Source organism: Gopherus flavomarginatus, chromosome 5, assembly GCF_025201925.1.
Source record: "Gopherus flavomarginatus isolate rGopFla2 chromosome 5, rGopFla2.mat.asm, whole genome shotgun sequence".
In the NCBI taxonomy this organism is placed as follows: domain Eukaryota; kingdom Metazoa; phylum Chordata; order Testudines; family Testudinidae; genus Gopherus; species Gopherus flavomarginatus.
In genome coordinates this window covers 101,062,820-101,081,647 of record NC_066621.1, presented here as the reverse complement: position 1 = coordinate 101,081,647, position 18,828 = coordinate 101,062,820, and the positions used below count along the sequence as shown (strand labels likewise).

The following is an 18,828-nucleotide window of genomic DNA, read 5'->3' as shown; positions in this document are numbered from 1 at the left end:
TGCCTACAGCTGAACTGCCTGTCCAGTACAAAGGCTGGTCAGGAATGTGGACTTTTGCAGTCTATGACAATTATCCTATCCCCATGCTACTGGGGAAAGACTTGGCCAACCAGGTGAAGCGGGCCAAGCGAGTGGAAATGGTTACACGTAGCCAAACCAGGCAAGCTTCCAGACCCATTCCTGTTCATGAGCCATCCACAGACGCCCTGTCTGTGTTACCAAAGACCCAAACAGAGGTAATGAACCCGGATTCCATGCCAACCACTGAAACAGCCACAGCACCGCCAGTCCCAGGCCCGGAACTGGAACAGCAACTAGCACCCGCAAGTGCAACCACATCTTCAAACTCAACGCCAGAGGGCGCCAGCAAGCCAGAACTGGCAGAAGCAACAAACAGCCATGCCCAAAAGGCTCAGCCAGAGCCTGGGATACCCTCAGGTGTGCCAGTGGAGAGCAGTTCACCAGCAACGGAAACAACCCCATCACCTACATCGCTTCCAGAGTGACCAAGCCCAAGTCCACAGTCTGAGGAAGAACTGGTAACCCCAGCCTCAAAGGAATAGTTCCAGACTAAGCAGGAAGCAGATGACAGCCTTCAAAAAGCTTGGGCGGCGGCATGGAGCACCCCACCGCCTCTCAGCTCTTCTAATCGATCCCGGTTTGTTATAGACCAAGGACTTTTATACAAGGAGATTCTTTCTGGTGAACACTGGGAAGAATGGCAGCCGCAAAAACAGTTGGTGGTTCCAACTAAGTACTGGGGGAAGCTCTTAAGCTTAGCCCATGATCATCCCAGTGGCCATGCTGGGGTGAACAGAACCAAGGACCGGTTGGGGAAGTCCTTCCACTGGGAGGGGATGGGCAAGGACGTTGCCAAGTATGTCCGGTCTTGTGAGGTATGCCAAAGAGTGGGAAAACCCCAAGACCAGGTCAAGGCCCCTCTCCAGCCACTCCCCATAATTGAGGTCCCATTTCAGCAAGTAGCTGTGGATATTCTGGGTCCTTTCCCAAAAAAGACACCCAGAGGAAAGCAGTACGTACTGACTTTCATGGACTTTGCTACCCGATGGCCGGAAGCAGTAGCTCTAGGCAACACGAGGGCTAACACTGTGTGCCTGGCCCTAACAGACATCTTTGCCAGGGTAGGTTGGCCCTCCGACATCCTTACAGATTCAGGATCTAATTTCCTGGCAGGGACCATGGAAAAACTGTGGGAAACTCATGGGGTAAATCACTTGGTTGCCACCCCGTACCATCATCAAACCAATGGCCTGGTGGAAAGGTTTAATGAAACTTTGGGGGCCATGGTACGTAAATTCGTCAACGAATACTCCAATAATTGGGACCTGGTGTTGCAGCAGTTGCTGTTTGCCTACAGGGCTGTACCACATCCCAGTTTAGGGTTTTCACCGTTTGAACTTGTGTGTGATCACGAGGTTAAGGGGCCATTACAGTTGGTGAAGCAGCAATGGGAGGGGTTTACGCCTTCTCCTCCTTACAGTATGACCCCACTACTAAATACAACCTCAGCAATTTGAACAAATATTCAGCACTAACCTATCTGAACAGGGTGTGTTTGTGGTGTGTTAGGTGGTTGTGAAGGAAACATGAAGTTGTAATTAGAGGTGGTCAGAGAGGGATAATTCCATTTAGTACAGGATTTCAATCTTTTCATTCTGACTTTGAACAAAACCCCAAAATTTAGAAATTCTCAACAAAAGGGGATAGAGTCCTGGCTCCAGGGCAGTCCACCTGGCCAGCTGCCCTAGAGCTGTCCATCCTGGAAGCCCTGTGCTTCCTGACTCCCAAGGAGTCCAGGTGGCAGTCTACGTGGTTGCCTACATTCGGTTGAAACTTTGGCAAAATTGAACCATCTCAGCGAAAGATTGTGATTTCACCAAACTGGCAAATTACAATAAAAAAGAACATTTTTATTCAAATTTTTCTCACCAGCTGTAGTCATAATTAAGGATTTGTGTTTGTCCTGTGAGGAGGAGTAGTGTGTAGCATGCTATCAGGCCTTTATAATAATCGGGTTTGAAAAGCTTTTTTTCTTTTTTTTTTTTTTTTGGCTTGGGTCCTTTCCCAGCCCATCTTCTAAATAAGTAATATATCACATAAATGAACTTTTTCTTTGAAGTTGCATTCTATATATTTCATAAGAATAAACCTTGGTAAATATCCTACACTAACAGATGTCTGAGAGTGACTACAAAGACAATAATAGAAATGGTTCAAAACTGGCTGGTTAGGAAGATATTGAGTGCTGGTAACACTGTCTAATTTTTCTAACATGCAAGCTATAAATATTTCCCAACTGGTGACAGATGAAAAATGTTCTATTGTATCAAAAATGATAAAAAACAACATTGATAGACATATTTACTGGTAGTTTCATAATCCTCAGTGGCATGCCAATTTATATTAACTATTATTACACAATGACGTTATATGAACACTTGAGTGTGTTTTTCTTCTTCACAGACTACAAAATTGGCAAAGCCCCGAATTATGCAGATTGAGAACTATAATCTATATCAGACCATGGGCCAAGTTTGGCCTTCAGAGACATATCATGTCTTCTATAGTCTCTTTAAACTTAGAGAAAATGGAGTGCGAAGTGCATAGCCCTTCTTTGAGATATACAATAAAATACTCAAGACAGTTGAATGATTTCCACTTCTTTTTTCTGTTTTCTATTTCAAAAGTAAGAGAAGAGACAGTTTGGTAACAAGGGCAGAGATGACGTGATGGGAAGTTTGGAAGAAAAATTCAAGAGGGAGTTTTTTTGCTCGCTTGTTGACACTGCTTGAGTGTCTATCAGAGAAATATTTGGACAAATGAAATACCATGAAAAGACCCACGGGATTTTATATGACCTTAGTAAGCTGCCAGTGGACCGGAAGACACTCTTGAACAATTGTACAGACCTTCACCAGATGCTGACATGGAGAACGTTCAGGTATCAATGATAAAGACCTCTATGTCAAATTGGACAAATTGGACAACATCTGTCACATTTTGCACAACAGGAAGCATTATCCAATTCATTCATAATGCAGAGTGGAAGGACACTTTTCCTAATGTGTGGCTAGCTTTGAGGATTCTGTTCATGTTGTTGGTCACAGTTGCAAATGGTGAGCATAGTTTTTCAACACTCAGGCTCATTAAAACATATCTTCAGTCGATGATGGCCAATGAGAGACTGACATCACTTGCTATTTTATAGTTTGAAAATGCCATTAGCCAATCTTTGGATCTCTCTGATGCTGTGTTTCAGTTTGTGAGCCCAAAGATGAGAAAAATGACTTTTTGAACCAAAGGACTAGGGTTAACATTTTAAGACTGTCATTTACTTGTAATACTATTTAATAATTGTCCACTCACTGTTGGTGCATAGTTCAATTTCTTGATGTTAGTATATTTCAGTTATTCTTAAAACATTTCTATAAGCTTAGAGGAAATGAAGCTTTTTATTTGCTTATATATGGCATGAATAAATACAGATTTACAGATACTAGCATGCAAATTATTGTCTTATATGACAGAGATAACTTGCATGCAAATCATGCATCAAAGTTGTGAAATAGGCCACAAATGCAATAAAAATAAGATATTTGAATTTTTGACAAATGGGGGCACTGTAGACACTTCTTGGCTGGGGTGCCATTTGGTCTAGGGCCAACCATGGGTACTTGTAAAACAGTATGACTCCATCTAAATTAGGGGTGGCGGTTACTGCTTTAACTATAATGGTATAGTTAGAGGTAAAACTTTCTAGTGTAGACAAGCTCTGAATGGTGGCAGCTCATGCTATTCTGAGGTGCCTTATGTGGACAGCATGGGAATGTGTACGTGGGCTGAGGGTAGATGCCGTTCGTTGAACTTCTAGAGGCAGATACGTGAACCATATATATCTATATATTGTTACTCCTTTTGATGTGAGCAGCAAAAATTCAGTCTTGCAGGTTGTTCCAGTCAGGAGGAGAAATTGATCATACAGATATTTTTGCTGTAATCTTATTTACAAAGAATGTACCAAGTCCTGTTTTCCTGAACACAAAAAGAATCAAACAAAAGGACACAGTTTCCTTGCTCTGAGCCCCAAAACTCTTTGAGCCAATGCCAAATCTAGAAGCCCTGTCAGGACCAGGTCAAAGGCAGCCTGTATGCACTAGTCAATTAACAACTCATGATTGGGACACAAGTAGCTGAGTCAGGGCTAAACTGGGTCAAGATACCAGGAAGTCAGGGTCAGGCACCAAATTTCAGGCTGGAGGCAAGTAGCAAAGTCATGGATGAACCAGGGTCAGAAGCCAGAGTTTTGGGTCCACAGCAAAGTAAGGTGTGGAGCAGCTTCAAGCAAGCAGACTGCTCAAACAACTCCATATGATGGCTTCCTAGTTTATATACCACTCCAGACATAAATCAGTGCTTATTCAGTCTGTGTCTCACTTTCTGCTCCTGTCTTTTGTGGGTTTCTCCCTTGAGACATATCCACATTAGCTCAATCAGAGCTAGCACGCTAAGAATAGAATGTAGCCACTAACAGTGCAAGTGGTTGGAGGGGCTAACCACCAAATGTATTTATCTAGTGTCCTGGAGTATCTAGCCCCTCCCACCATTCATGCTGCTGTGGCTACACCCTGTTTTTAGTGAACTACCTCGATCAGAACTAGCATGAGTATGTCTCCTCAAACAGCAAATTATATTTCCAGCTGGAAATACGATGAATCTCCCACCCACCCACCCCCTTACCAAAAACAATAAGCAGGAAAGCTCTCTGCCGACATACTGCTACTTCCTGGAGAGTCATATGCCTTTGTTTTAGGTGGGGGCTGCTATAATGGAGCTAAACTGTTTTGTACGGCTGTCTCAAATAAAAGATGGCAATCACATCTCCAGTCCCAATGCCATTCCACCCAACCCACAACAATATCAACGAGATGGAGTCATTGTCAGGGTATGTAATGTTTCCAACACCATTGTACGTAGGGCTGGGTGGGAAATGCTTTTCCTGTCCCATGACAATGTTCAATGTGTCAACATTGGTCTTGTCTGAAATCAGGAAAAGTCGTCAAAATTAAAAAAAAAAAAAAAAGAGTTGTAAATGAAAAATCTGAAAATATTTTTGGTTCAGGTCAATTGAAACATTGATTTTGTTTGTTTTGTTTTGACCTTTCCCATTTTAAACAACGCGTTTAAATGTAAATTTACAACAATTTCTAAATGAAACATCTTTTTGCCTCAAAATCTCTGAAACTTTGGGGTTGGACAATCTCAAAAGCTTTTTTTTAACCAACAATTTTTCAAGTCAGGTGTTTCATTGAACCTGACACTGTTTCAGAAACAGTTTTGGTTTTGATGAATCTGCATTTTTCTGTGGAAAACCATTTTGTCAAAAAATTCCCAAGTTACAGGTTTATTTGTCAAACTTTACTATAAATTGTTATGACTTCTGGTAACATCCATTTGCTGATTCCCATACCTTCAATATCAGATCACATGCCTGTAGGAGAGTAGGTGAAAGGAAATCAAAGGGTGTGATAAATGAGTAAAAACACCGGTAATCGAATGGAAACAGGGTGGAATTATCTGATATTATATCAATGATATTTCTCTGTAATCTATATTATTTGGACAAATTTTGCTTTTTTTTATTGCTCTTACAAACATTAATGGTAGAAGGGAAATGGTGTTCCTGTATCCTCAAAGTATGACAGCAAAGCACATACTTAGATATACATCCTTACAAGAACTACCTGACAAAGCATGTACCAATAGCTGCAAGGCAAAGGTTTTTCTATGTTGCTTTAAAAGCAGAATGGTGATGGGGGTAAAACATGGAAGAAAGTGAGATGAGTGTAACGTCTGAGAGGGAAAAAACCGCAAGAAATGAAAGCTTTACATTTGGCTTGCCCTGTGTAATGTCACTGACAATATAAATGTAATACAGATGATGTCAGGCTAACATTAAAGTAAATTTGTTCACAGAATGATCATAACATTACTACTTTGGGAATCCAGACCAACAGTGAGTCACTGAGAAAAAACAAAACAAAATCCCAGTGATGATGGGATTAACTAAAGGGAAACTTCCTTTCTCATATTTCTTAGTAATTTAATGTGGGAGGATAGAGTAATCCCAGAGCATGAACCATTGCAAACTCTAAAAGGGAAAAATGAGAAATGTTTATACAGCAAAACCCTTTTTATGGTGAATTCATGTTTGGTATTTTAAAAAAAATTCCTCTATGAGAGAAGAAGAACAGTTGTCCTCTGATTTAGATCTATGAAAAAAGGAAAAAAACATCAAGTAGAGAACACAAAGTCCCACATTCTTAAATAATTTTGGACTAGTTCCAAGAAAAATCGTATTGTCTTTACACTCTGAGTCCTATATAAAGTCACGAAACCCTCCCCATCCTGTAACAAAAGAAAAACGTTCAGGGTTTTTTTTGGGGGGGTGGGTAGAGGGGTAATACTGGTTTCTGCATCTTGGAAGCAAACTGCATTTTTTATTGAATTAGGTGCGTGTCTCTTTGAATATTAGTATTTTCCAGATTGCTAAACAAATGAATATTTAGAAGGACATATACAATACAGTTTAGACAGTTACACACACAAAAAAACTTGACAATAGTTAGGCTCTTGGTTTGCTGAGACCACTGCCAATCATGCTGATTCAATATTGTTTCATTATTTCCTGTATTCCCACATCTATCTTTTTGGGACAGGGACAATCTTTTTGTCTCTGTTTGTACAGCACTTAATAATATCATGGGGCACAGGTAAACATTTATATTCTACATTGTTGTTCACCGTCGTGCAGGGGCACTCTAATATCATTGGAACTAGTGAGATCGCTCAGCAATTGATAAGTCTCAACCCACTTTTCTGTGGTTACAGGAAGTCTGCTTACCATCATTGCTGCATGCAACTGAACAGAAACAGGAACAATATATTGGAGAAGTGATTGAAGGTGTTGGCACCTTTATTAGGTCGTCAGTGCAACTAATGCTTGTGCTGCTGACATAAACATTCCCTGTATTCAATGATAATGGATGAAACTCAAAGGGTTTAGAGATTACATTCAGATGAGCACCCCAAAATTTGGATTCTTATCCATTCCGAACCTTGCCCAATCCTCGTTGATGGGGAACTCAGACTGGCAACCCTTTGAGAACAGGCTTGCATTATGATCTCAGTATATTCCTCAAGTATCAGGGGGCAACTGTTTTAGTCTGTATCCACAAAAACAACAAGGAGTCTGGTGGCACCTTAAAGACTACTTTTTTTTAGTGTATTCTTCAATTCTCTGAGGCCAGGTTTTGCTGGTGGTTGATTTCTGAGATTTTAATTATGTCATAATTATGCTAGCAGGTCATACTTCTTTAGGGAAAACAACTCTCATGCTCACTCACCAACTGAATCAAAGGCAATTCTTAAGGAATAAAGCACTACTCACATTAAGAATGACACAGTCTGCTCCTAAATACACAACCCAGATGTGGGAATTAGTCACAGGAAGAATCTCATGCACTGCTACAGACTAGGGACCGAGTGGCTAGGCAGCAGTTCTGCAGAAAAGGACCTAGGAGTTACAGTGGACGAAAAGCTGAATATGAGTCAACAGTGTGCCCTTGTTGCCAAGAAGGCTACTAACAGTATTTTGGGCTGTACAAGAAGGTGCATTGCCAGTAGATTGATGGATGTGATTATTCCTCTCTATTTAGCATTGGTGAGGTCTCATCTGGAGTATTGGGTCCAGTTTTGGGCCCAACACTACAAGAAGGATGAGGAAAAATTTGGAAGAGTCCAGTGGAGGGCAACGAAAATGATTAGGGGGTTGGAGTACATGACTTATGAGGAGAGGCTGAGGGAACTGGATTATTTAGTATGCAGAAGAGAAGAATGAGGGGGGATTTGATAGCTGCTTTCAACTACCTGAACAGGGGTTCCAAAGAGGATGGATCTAGCCTGTTCTCAGTGGTAGCAGATGACAGAACAAGGAGTACTGGTCTCAAGTTGCAGTGGGAGAATTTTAGGTTGGATATTAGGAAAAACTTTTTCACTAGGAGGGTGGTGAAGCACTGGAATGGGTTACCTAGGGAGGTGGTGGAATCTTCTTCCTTAAAGGTTTTTAAGGTCAGGCTTGACAGAGCCCTGGCTGGGATGATTTAGTTGGGGATTGGTCCTGCTTTGAGCAGGGGGTTGGACTAGATGACCTCCTGAGGTCCCTTCCAACCCTGATGTTCTATGATTCTATGATAATGACATTAAAGGGGATGTTACTGTATTTTTTGCAGATAAAAAATGGTAAAGAAAGCATATTTCATGCAAGCACCTCAGTAACTCTAAATAATATTAGGTGTGAATATAGAGCAACACTTAACCTTCCAGTGTTTAGAAATAACATTATTTCATTACTAGAAGAACGAAGAGTCACTTTACCTTTCATCCAGCCTTCAGATAGCCAGCCCATCATAAAAATAATCTGCTGTCTTCCTATCAATAGTGGTTTCTATTTTTTGGCTAACATGAAATTACCAAACATTCTAATGGAAACTGACCTTAGAAGTGTAAACAAATCTTATTGCGGGGAAAAATATTAAATCTATGTTCCTTTTGCAGTGCACCCATGAGAAAGTATTTGAGGTATTTCTAGTAACATTTTTGTTTAATAAAATATATTTTATGGCAAATAGCTATTTGATTCATCCATTTTGGGCATAAGAATTTTTTGTGACCAATATAGACTGAACTTATTAAATGGCCTAAGTAAACTTCATCTGCAGCCCTTGCTTCATAAGATTCTGTCAAAAATATGTTGATTTTATAATATTTTCTTTGTGCCCTGCTTGCTGGACTCTTATTCAATGTATAATGCATATGTATACACACAACTCTCAGAAATATATTCACTGATGCACAAATGCTTACGCATTTTCATACCTCTGATTTATGATTTTTGATCACTATGCATTGCTCCTCTGTAAGCATTACTGTGTCTGGTTCAAAATAAGAAAATGGAGTTAGAGATTTAAGTTAGCAGTAATATGAAAATAGGCAATGTTAAATTGTAGCTAGGAACATCAAAACATTCCTAAACTACAATACAAGAAAAGGTGGTATAAACAAGAAAAGCCCCCAACTGTGATACTGCATTCATTTGGGGGCAATTTTACTCAGTAAGAATGTACACATTCTTGGAGAAGCTGAAAAGAAAAAACTTATGGGCTAGATCCTCAGCTGGTATGAATGGAAATATCTCCACTGAACTTAGTTTTAGAGGAACTGGGGGTTATTATTCAAAGTCAAAAGCCCACCCTATATATTGAGCTGATGTGTCATGTCAATTTCCATAGCCAACAGTACACAAAGAAATAATGTGGCTAACACCATGTCCAACCATCTTTGACTCCCCTAACCCAACAGATCATAGACCCATTTGCAGCTGAATGGACTAGAGGCAGCCTTTCTGTGTGAGACTGAGCAAGACTCAAACTCACAACTTCCAGGATTATAGCCAAGCAGCTGAACTACTCAGCCATCAGACTTCACTGAGGATTAGTTTTATAGTCCGAAAATTTGAAAATACAGTTTACTATGAACAGGGCTTTTCCTAGAAACAAACTTTGCTGTACTTGCTTCAAATGGTGTCTTTAAATCTGGAAGCATGCTCTTATACATATACACATATGCAGGGCTGGCTCTAGCCATTTTGCCGCCCTAAGCACAGCGGCATGCCGTGGGGGGAGCTCTGCCGCTCGCCAGTCCAGCGGCTCCGGTGGACCTCCTGCAGGCGTCCCTGCGGAGGGTCCTCTGGTCCCGCGGCTCTGGTGGACCTCCCTCAAGCGTGCCTGCGGATGCTCCACCGGAGCCGCGGGACTAACGGACCCTCCACAGGGACACCTGCGGGAGGTCCACCAGAGCTGCCTGCCGCCCGCCTGGCAACCAGCAGAGCACCCCCTGCGGCATGCCGCCCCAAGCACGTGCTTGGCGCGCTGGGGCCTGGAGCCGGCCCTGCACATATGCACAGGCAGATCTGATTGAGTAATATGGAAGAAACTTCAACTTGAAATAGCTTCAAGAAAGATATTATAAGCAGGGAGCTTGGTAAACATAACAATAGATGGAAACAATTAAATTTCAGGTTGTACAGCTTAATTGTATATCTTGGCAAAGTAATCACATACTCTTTTCAAAAATATGGCAGTACATGTTCACCTTCAAAGGAGTAGAAAATATTATATAGTAACCCTAAATGATTCATGACTTTCATCTGTCATTCAGGTCATGGGATAGAAAGAAAACTGGTGTGTTTAACAAAATTTGGCTACATGGATAGTAAATGTAGAATAATCATAAATGGAAAGTATTCAAGCTAAAATGTTATTAGTGGAGTATGACAGGAGTCTGTGTTAGGGGTCCAGCTTTGAAATATTTACACAAATATAACTTGTATAGTGATGTGGAAAGCATAGACTTCCAAGTTTGCAGACGACACTTAATTAGTGAGTACAGCAAATAATGAAGTACCACACAGCCGGAAATGAGACATTTGGATGGAATGAAATCTCGACAGGAGAATGAATCTATTATAGCAAATTTTGCAGGAGAAGGCAGAAGAAAGTTTAATTTTTTGAAAATATTAAACTTTCTTGGAAAATAGCAAACCTTTAAATACATCAGCAACTGTTTTTTGCATAGCTTACTGATGTTTCTCAGAGGACTCAGCATTTAAGATGGCAAAAAATTTGCTTCTGATGAATGAGTCATTGCACCAAAATCACTTCACTGCTGCTCATAGGAGCTGTACATTCAGAGTCACTAAAAGGAAGATGGTGAGTGCATTTCAGAGCTGTGCTTGATTAGGTTTTATCCCCTAAATTACTACAGTCTGTGAAGGCTGAAAATGAAAAACCCACATTGCAAAAGGACAACAATCAAAAGACATTGCAGCATTGCATGGGATCCACACACAAAGCTAGGTTTGCACTAGAAGACTAGAATCCTCTCTCCCTTCAGTGACATGCTTGATTTACAGGGCAGAGGAGGGGGAATTTTTGGAAAATATGTAGTTATTGAAAAAGTAATTATATTTATTTTCTTATATCTGCCTACAAGTTAGGCACCAGGGCAACAGTGCCAATGTCTTTATTCATTCAAATGCCACTGTTTAACAAGAAGATTTTTCATTTAGTAACAAGTTTTCAGTAGTTCTAAGACTGCAGCTACCACTGGGAGCTCAAAAGAAGAAAAATCACAAAGAGAACACTTACTAGGTAGCATGACTGGAGGAATTAGACCTCACCTAGAATACTGTTTGTACTTATAGAATCAACCTGAGATATGGCACATCTTCCCAAAGGCAATGTGCAGTTCTGTAACAAATAGCAACAAGAATAACCACAATTTTAAATTTAGAGCATGACATTGACTCAGACTAACTCATAACAGTGGCTAAGAACACTGAGACATAAGTATTTGAGCATTGGTACTAGGGTACTGGGTGTTTGAGAATGGCTGGTAGATTCAATAAATGATGAAAAATTAGCATGAACTTAAAGGTAGGAAGTTTTTAACAAAAGATCCCGGTCTAGACAGTCACCACCTAAAGGAATGATGTAGTTAACAGTATCAAAAAGGGCCAGTATAGGAAAGATTATGCAGCACAAAAAGTATTGGACATAAGCAGTATTGTAACCCACACACCTCCTGGGTGTGGTGTTCTGTCCTATCTAGTGGCACCCAGACCACTGGGGTGAGGGGAGAAAGAGAGAGAGATATTAATGAGTCTTCTCTAGGTCCTTAGGTAATAGCCTGTTGGCTTTTAGCTCATGCAGTAGAGTCTCATGCACAAAGGTCCCAGGTTTGATCCCACCCACTGATAACCGGGGTTTGTTGGTGTTACAGTATCATTTTATTTCTTTTTACAGTCTGATTACAAATCAATTTATGTATATGTATCAGATCAGAAATCTTATGGTTAATCAGTGCATTTGAAGACTCTCCAAGGGCTTGGAATGATCAAGTTAAAAGATAAGCCCTGACACATCTTCCATATGTCCTACTGTGCCACATAAAATCCTATCCTCACATGCATCCTACCCTTCATGTAGTCATAGGCCACAATGTTCTACCTTGGTATCTAATTGCCTAAGAATTTGTTACAACAATATCACTTTACTGTTAAATCTTACTTTACCAGGTGAGATCTCCTGTAGTACAGAGCCTGCAACATTTCATATAACAAACACAAAGAATTTATACTTTCTCTTACATTGGGGATGTACATTTGCTCTGTTTAGTGACTCTCTCTCAACTGCCTTGAGTATTACCCTTTAATGTGAAGTTGCACAGTTGACTGACAGGTTATTAAGTACGCTTTTCTTACAACTACAATGTTCTATATTCTTACAATTTATCATATATTATTCAGAACACGAGTCTGATAGTCCTCTAAGTGGTAAATCAGGAGGAACTCACTTGAAGTCAAAGGATTTGCCCCAGAGTAAACACTAATGAGATGGAGAAATGCGCCATATATTTCCATACATTAGTAAAATATGCATGACATCTTCCATTGTCTTACCTTTATGAGGAATTGGTAAACTGGAAAGGCGAAATCAATCACTGGGCTATAATTATTAACCTTCATCAGGCTAAATGCAAAAAATAAAAATAAAATATAAAATAGGGAGGATTAATACTTCATTCCCTCAAACACCACCATCTGATATTAACTTTATCTTTGGTAGAAGTGGAGAGTTGAGCAAACTGATGTGGGAATGCATATAGTGCTGCTTTCCAATAACAAAAACAATGAGGAATCCTTGTGGCACCTTAGAGACTAACAAATTTATTTGGGCATAAGCTTTCATGGGCTAAAACCCACTTCATTAGATGCATAGAGTGGCAAATACAATAGGGAGGTATAAATATACAGCATATGAAAAGATGGGAGTTACCTTACAAAGTGGGGGGGTGGTCAGTGCTAATGAGCCAATTCAATTAAGGTGGAAATGGGCTATTCTCAACAGTTGACAAGAAGGTGTGGAAATCACTTTTGTAGTGCTAATGAGGCCAATGTAATCAAGGTGGCCCATTTCAAACAGTTGACAAGAAGGTGTGAGTATCAGCAAGGGGAAATTAGTTTTTGTAGTGACCCATCCATTCCCAGTCTTTATTCAGGACTAATTTGATGGTGTCTGTGACGTTGCACCCCATAATGCTTTATAGAAATATGCTAGATATGACATGTAACATATCTCTGCAAAGGTTATGATCTACTGAATATATTCATCCTATTTGTATGCATGTATCATTTTTTTATTCCATGTAATGAATATTGGCTATGTACTTGTTTGATTTTAAGTAGCCTCAGTAAAGCATTTGGTCAGCTTCTTGAGAAAAGACTATTCTCAGTAAGTGTGCAGTCAAGAAACAGTTAAGCTGACAATGGACTTTCATAGATGCCAGTCCAAATCTGAGCTTTCCTGGGAACCATGGCATCGGCCTGTAAAGAACTGAGTCATACATGGACATGTGACTTGCCCATGTGACTACAAAACTCCATCTTGTAGCTGTGATGCTGCATAGGAAAACACAAGGGATTTCCATCCACAAGAGGGAGACTATATAAAGCCCTGGGAAATCCCTCCATTTTGTCTTCAGCTGACACAAAAGATAGCTTCTCCACCCCAAGGAGATGCCTGAAAGAGACTGGAACAAAGGACAGTAACTACAGGGGTGGGAGTGATTGCTGGAATCAGACTAGGAGGAAGTCTAGTCAGTCAAAGAAGCTTATTGGAACATCTCTGAGGGTGAGATTTATGTGCATTTAGTTTCTTAGTGTATTAGGTTTAGACTTGCATGTTTAATTTTATTTTGCTTGGTAATTCACTTTGTTCTGTCTCTTATTACTTGAAACCACTTAGATCCTACTTTTTGTATTTAATACAATCACTTTTTACTTATTAATTAGCCCAGAGTAAGTATTAATACCTGGGGGTTGGGGAGAAACAGCTGTGCATCTCTCTCTATCAGTGTTATGGAGGGTGAACAATTTATGAGTTTACCCTATATAAGCTTTATGCAGGGTAAAATGGATTTATTTGGGGTGTGGACCCCATTGGAAGCTGAGTATCTGAGTGCTGGAGACAGGAGCACTTCTTAAACTGTTTTCAGTTAAACCTGTAGCTGTTGGGGGATGTGGTTCAAACCTGAGTCTGTGTTTTTAGCAGGCGGGCATGTCTGGCTCAAACAAGGCAAAGTACTGAAGTCCCAAGATTCGAAGGAAAACAGGCTCAGAGGTAGTCCCAGCACAGGAGGTGGGAGTCCCAAAGGGCTTTCTGTGATCTAACCCATCACAGTGTCCAGTCTGAAAATTAATTCCAGTTCTGCAGTTTCTCACTGGAGTCTATTTTTGAAGGTTTTTTGTTGAAGAATTGCCACTTTTAAATTTGTTATTGAGCGTCCAGGGAGATTGAAGTGTTCTCCTACTGTTTTTTGAATGTCATCATTCTTGATGTCAAATTTGTGTCTATTTATTCTTTTGCATAGAGACTGTCCAGTATGGCCAATGTACATGGCAGAGTGGCATTGATGGCACATATATTAATCTCTAAGGCACCACAAGGACTCCTCAATGTTTTTGTTGATATAGACTATCACGGCTACCACTCTGAAATCTTTCCAATAACACTAATTCTAAAAGACACAGCTGGACCTGACAAACGGTTAAACAAGTCTTTCCCTATGCATACTGTGAAATTTATAATCCTGTGACCAAAAAACACATTTAAAAGATTTAAAACTGGAACTAACAGCGATCTCTCTATTACTGATAGAATAGCCCAAATACTGGTAATTTGATTTGTTCAGCAAGACTTCGCAATAAACACACTTTATATTTTCCTGTAATAATATAAGTGCATATTAGTGTATGTCCAGTTTCACATGAGGGATATTGGAGTAAAATCCTAGCCCTATTGAAGTTGATGAGAGTTTTGCTATTGTTTTCAACGGGGCCTAGATTTTACCACAGAAGTGAGATATTTGTTCAATTATCTGATTTTTTTTTTCAGCCAATAACTTTAAGAACAAGCTCAACCACTAGAAACTAAAGTACAAAGTGTATATATTATACAGTCATACACAGCTTAGGAAAACTACTGATGAGTAAAATGTGGATTTATTGTGATCGTCTATGGTTTGGTGAACGCAAAACATTTTAGTTGGTTGTGCTTCCAGAGGAGTTAATTTTCTAAAATGGTAGAGTGCACCAGTTAGGTTGCAAATGCAACAGTACTCTGACTAGATTATCATAATGGTCCTTTCTGGCCTTAATAGCTATTAATCTAACTCTTGTTTACAAAATTCAGAACAGTCAAGTTCATATTTATTCAAAAAATGTAAACATTAATCATCGGTAGTATACTAATAATGTGGTTATGGAATGAGATCACACTTACGCTTGGGCATCTTCTGATAAAGACTTAACCTTTAAGCTGTGGAATCTCTTTCCTAAGAACTCTATAGAAAATTTGGCTTTGAAATGCTAAAACAGATACAAGGAAAGTGCACACAGTTGTGATAGCTTGTTTTGTTTTTTCAGTTGAATTAGTATGACCCAAGCCCTATTTAGGGCACAGCTTCCTTGAATGAACTTGGAAATTTGGACCCTGTAACGATTCGATTACCTTTTTCCTCCAGTGATTAATGAAAGCAGCCTTTTCTCAGAGTGGAGTATAAGGAGTGTTTTAGAGCTGTATTGGCAACGACCAATTTCCATTTTCTTTCTATTTTGTTCAGCCAGACAACTTCCCCAAGGGAAATTGGACTGAAGAACAAAATGCTAAATGGTATATGCAGTCAATTAAAGTTAGTAATATCAGCCCAACACAGTTGAGGGTAAAGAGCCGTACCTTTTTTTAAAAAAAATAGTAGAGGTTTTAATACTTAAATACTAATGGTTTCCTTACTAGTCGATATCTTACCTCCTTCAGTGCACTCTGGATAGAACAGCAGTACCTACGTGGCCTTATGTCACACATCCTCATGTTTCCATGGAGAATTGTGCAGCTCATCTGTACTTCAGGGAGGTTCCACATCTTCTGAGTGCACAAAGTATGCTGTCAGTAAAGGCACACAAAGAATTTTTAGTCAGAGACAAAATAGTGGGCTAAACTAAAATTAGTAAAAAGCTACCACAGATAGGCGGATCCTGAGTCACCACTGTGATACTCCACTTTTACACCAGTGTAAGCCCATTGATTTAACAGCATTACACTGGCTTAAAACTGTAGTCATGCAAAGGCCCTAGACTAGGTTAATAATTAAAAATCTGGGTTTGTGAATGGACTCGTGAATCCAATTCCTGGGCCTGGTATGCTAGTGTTGATAGCTCATGAATATTGGGACAATCAGCAGGTATTTATGAGAAAGTTTGTACATATTTTGCAGATTATGGCATGACTTCTTATTATCCAAAAATTCTTACTGGAAATTTGTTATTCATTATTCTCTAGTTGAAAAGAGTTTCAATCGTCCTCTCAAGGACCGGGATAAACTATATCATATTAACTCAAAAGTAAACATATGGTCACTCTCACATGGGGTTAATCAGATCTAGAAGTGGATCTAATGGTCTTATCTGATGTAACCCAACAAATCTATATGATCTTCCAAATGTATTACAAATAGCTTCCTCAACAGATAATGGTTAACCACATAGAAAAAAGATCACAAAAAGTGTAGTTGGCCAATTTACAGACAGTTTTTTTTAAACAAACCAATACTGGCTCATAAACAGAGGACAAACTCTTATCCATAGTCTCATCATTTCACGTCTCAATTATTGCAACATCCTTTTCTCTGACCTTGACAAATGAAATCTTACCCTAATCATATCCATTCAGAATGCTGTTGCAATTATTATTCTCCTAGCCCATCTGTTTTTATCACATCATCACTCTCTTTGAATCCCTCCACTGGCTCTCTTCTCTATTGCATCAAACATGCCTTTCTTGTCTTCACATTTAAGTAGGGTGACCAGATGTCCCAATTTTATAGGGATAGTCCTGATATTCGGGGATTTTTCTTATATAGGTGCCTATTCCTCGCCCCCTCCCCCCAGCCCTGGCACTCCCCCCCACACACCCACACACTCTGTCCTGATTTTTCATACTTGCTATCTGGTCTTCCTACATTCAAGGCCATTCATGGCCTATTTTCCCTTACATATCATCTCTGATTTACTATTGAAATATTGACTCCCGTCTCTGATCAACCCGTGAGGTCAGCCTCCATCACCCACTTGTTAAATTTTTAAACAAGCACCTTTATGCTTTCTCCCATGCTGCCTCTCATGCTTGGGAGGAGTTCAAAACTCAGCTCATTATCCACCTTCAAGTCTCTCCTTAAAACACTCCCACAATAAACTTGTGGTGTGCTGCCCACAATAAACCTGACAATGGTTCGGCTGCTGATGTGTTGCAAACACTGCCAGTCATGCTGACCGATGTTGTCTCACCATTTCCTTGTACTCCCCTGTCTACCTGTGCGTATCCATCTGTTGTTTCTTGTCTTACGCTTTTTGTTCTGTGATCATACAGGGCCTAGAACAGTCAATGAGGAGGGGTCCGACATGCTATGGTAATACATATTAACAGCAACAATAAAACTACTTCTGATGTGGAGTGCAATCATGATTTAGCTGAAGATTTTCTTCAGATCTAAGGGTCATTGCATAATTTGAACTTCAAATTGTATGCTGGTACAGGGTTAGGTACACTGTGATTAACAGAGTTCTAAGACTTCTGATGGAGACTTTCAAAATAAGGCTAGTTAAGTACACAAACAAAAACAAACAGAAGCAGACATAAAAAAGATTTCCTTTTCAAAGGATGGGGATCGCCATTCAGGCTGACACAGCTGGCAACTTTACTGAGCTCTTGGCCTTGGGAGGCTAGGTTTGTGTATTCTTGCGCTTTGGTCTATCTAATCAAGTCATAGGGCTAGAGGCAAACCCACTAATCAAAGGCAACTGCTTCCTGGTGGTGCCTTTCATCTCAACTCTACACCATAATTCCCCACCCTTTCCCTACAAACTGAAATGATAAATAGGTACCAATGTTGAACAGCTGGGTGGACCAATTCAAGTAAAAAAATAAACAAAATGAACCTTCACCGAAAACTCAGACTGAATCCCAATGGAACCTTTTCTGAGATTTGAAAAACAATGTGGTTTACTTTCTTCCCCTGTTTTTGCAAGATTCTGCAAGCACTTAACTCCAGGTGGGACTTTAAACTGAAAATACCCATATACCTAAAGAAAGAAGTTTTGTCACTGGAAAGTCTGCCCTAATGAGATGTTCAGGCCAGTTTTTCATAACAAAATACTGTTCTGTAGTTTGGATAGCATCCAAAATGTGGGTGCTAGTCACAGGGGAATTTCAAAATCTCTTCAGGTGATCACAAACCTTTCTCAAAGGTGATCTGTTTTGAAATGCTCTTTTGGGAGTGAACTATCATTTGATGGTCTGTTGTGCCTTTCATCTGAATCAATCTCATCTGAATCAATTTCTTGATATTAAATGCATGTGCCCTTATAAAACAGTGATAGAAAAGTTCATATAAAATTTTAATAGCACCATTTTAAAAAGGGAATTTTAGTGATGGCAGTAAGACTATATTTATACACCTTGCTCACTAAATGAGAAAAATATGAAATATTTCTAGTCTTCTGCTTTCAATGAATAATTGGCAACAAATATATATTTTCTCCTAGTTTAGTGTTTAAATGAAGATATGTGATAAAAA

General features: G+C 39.7%; 1 long non-coding RNA gene across 1 annotated transcript; it reads right to left on the bottom strand.

Moving 5' to 3' along the window:
- Positions 1-8,949: 8,949 nt before the first annotated feature.
- LOC127051931 (uncharacterized) lies at positions 8,950-16,129 on the bottom strand. Its single transcript, XR_007774646.1, has 3 exons — positions 16,005-16,129; positions 12,599-12,668; positions 8,950-9,011 (listed from the first exon to the last, which is right to left on the bottom strand). It is a non-coding gene; the product is annotated as an uncharacterized LOC127051931 (long non-coding RNA).
- Positions 16,130-18,828: the final 2,699 nt, after the last annotated feature.